This window comes from Lactuca virosa, chromosome 5 (assembly GCF_052849685.1).
Source record: "Lactuca virosa cultivar CGN04683 chromosome 5, Lactuca_virosa_CGN04683_v6, whole genome shotgun sequence".
Taxonomy (NCBI): domain Eukaryota; kingdom Viridiplantae; phylum Streptophyta; class Magnoliopsida; order Asterales; family Asteraceae; genus Lactuca; species Lactuca virosa.
In genome coordinates this window covers 161,289,471-161,291,388 of record NC_136430.1, presented here as the reverse complement: position 1 = coordinate 161,291,388, position 1,918 = coordinate 161,289,471, and the positions used below count along the sequence as shown (strand labels likewise).

Sequence of the window (1,918 nt, the reverse complement as noted above, 5' to 3'; positions counted from 1 at the left end):
AAGATCTAAAGTCAGCTTTTGGGGAGAAAAAAGGGAATAGCACGGGAGATTCAAGTACATCTTCGAAGGATAATAGCAAGGTTGAGAGCTTTGATCAAATACCTAGTCCGCAAGAATCCGAATACGAAACTGAAACAGAATTCGAATTAGGAAAAAGTGAACCCGAAGACGAGCCAGAAAACGAGATGGAAAACATTACGGATATGTCCATGGGAGCATACAAAAAGCGGATAAGAGACGATGCTGGTCCTGGTTTGGTGCAGCCTGCAATTCTTGCAACTGCCACATTCGAGCTGAAAGGACACATCCTTACTGTACTTAAGGATGTACCATTTTCTAGAAAGGATCATGAGGATGCTTACAAACATTTAGATGAAGTAAATGACATAGCAGACTATTTCAATGTCCCAAATTTTCCTAGAGAAACAACCTTGATGAGGATGCTACCAGTCACTTTTAAAGGAGTTGCAAAAGACTGGCTGAAGGCACTACTACCTGGTGCAATCACTACTTGGGCCCAAATGCGCGATCAGTTTCTAGAACAATTATGCCCACCTTCCAAGATAGCGAAACTCAAGAAGGTAATAGCCAATTTTGAGCAAAATGCGGGTGAGTCACTTTATGAGGCATGGGAGCGCTACAAAGGATTTTTAATAAATTTTCCTCAAAATGACCTCAATATATAAAAAGAAGTGTCTATATTCTATGACGGGGTTAATGTCATGACAAGGCAACTCCTTGATTCTCAAGGACCACTTACAAAGAAAAATCTGGGTGAAGTCGAGGACTTAATTGAAGAGTTCGCAAAGCATTCTCATGAGTACCACAATCCAAGGAATGGAGCCGTTAAGGGCATTGGGGGGGACATTCTGAAGAAATGGCAGCCGTCCTAGCTATGCTTATTACTATGGACAGAAGAATGACAAATATGGACCAATCGATTCATGCAATTAGAGTTGGATGTGAAAGGTGAAATGGTCCACACTTGACCAAAGACTGCCACTTGGATGATAATGGGAACAGAAGAGCTCAAGTTTGCTACTCTAGTGGGGATAAATTTGATGAAGATTGGAGAAAACCAAAGAAGGAGTGGCTTCCATATGATGAATACATAAAGCAAAAAGAAGAAAAATATAGGCAGACTGGCCGAGGCTTCTATCAAAAGGAACAACCACAAGCCGAGAAGAAGGTTGACTTAGAAAACATGCTAGTTCGTTTTATGGAAGCTTCTGAGAAAAGGCATGATGATACTGATGCAATTCTGAAAGATCAACTGAAGATGATGAAAGATCAGCAAGCTATGATGATTGACCAACAAGCCCTACTAAGAAATCATCAAGCATCAATCCACGGTCTCGAAGCTCAACTTGGTCAACTAACAACTTTAGTGAACGAAAAATTATCTTCATAATTCCCCGATAAAAATACTCAATCCCGTGTCATGATGCTCGAAACTGAAGAAGAGGCGATTTCTGAGTTCCTAGAAGCATTAGAAGTGGAGCCAAAGCAGTCCGAACCAAAGCCGCATAAGACAAAGCTTGAAGACAAAAATATTGTTGAACAACCGAACTCACGACTTGAGCCTTTAAGGCTCACGACGTGGGCCCAGTCTGAACAGAAAAATTCAGCATATGTTCCGACTTATCGTCCTCCTTTACCGTTTCCGTCCCGAGCTAATATTCATCCACTGGAACGGGAGCATTTGGTGTTTATAAAGCAAGTGAAGGGTATTCCAATAAATACTCCTTTTATTGAGTCGTTGTCTAAAATTCCCGAATATGCGAAGTTCCTACAAGACTTGATGGATACTCATCAGCAATTGAAGTAAAATTTCCAAGGTTATTCTTAGTAAGCAAAGTTCAAAATTTGTATTGGGAGAGTTACCTAAGAAGATGGGAGATCCTGGACGCCTCACCCT

General features: G+C 41.0%; 1 non-coding gene across 1 annotated transcript; it reads right to left on the bottom strand.

The window, feature by feature from the left end:
- Nucleotides 1-569: 569 nt before the first annotated feature.
- Nucleotides 570-676, bottom strand: LOC145118349 (small nucleolar RNA R71). Its single transcript, XR_013713304.1, has one exon. It is a non-coding gene; the product is annotated as a small nucleolar RNA R71 (small nucleolar RNA).
- Between the last annotated feature and the right edge of the window lie 1,242 nt (nt 677-1,918).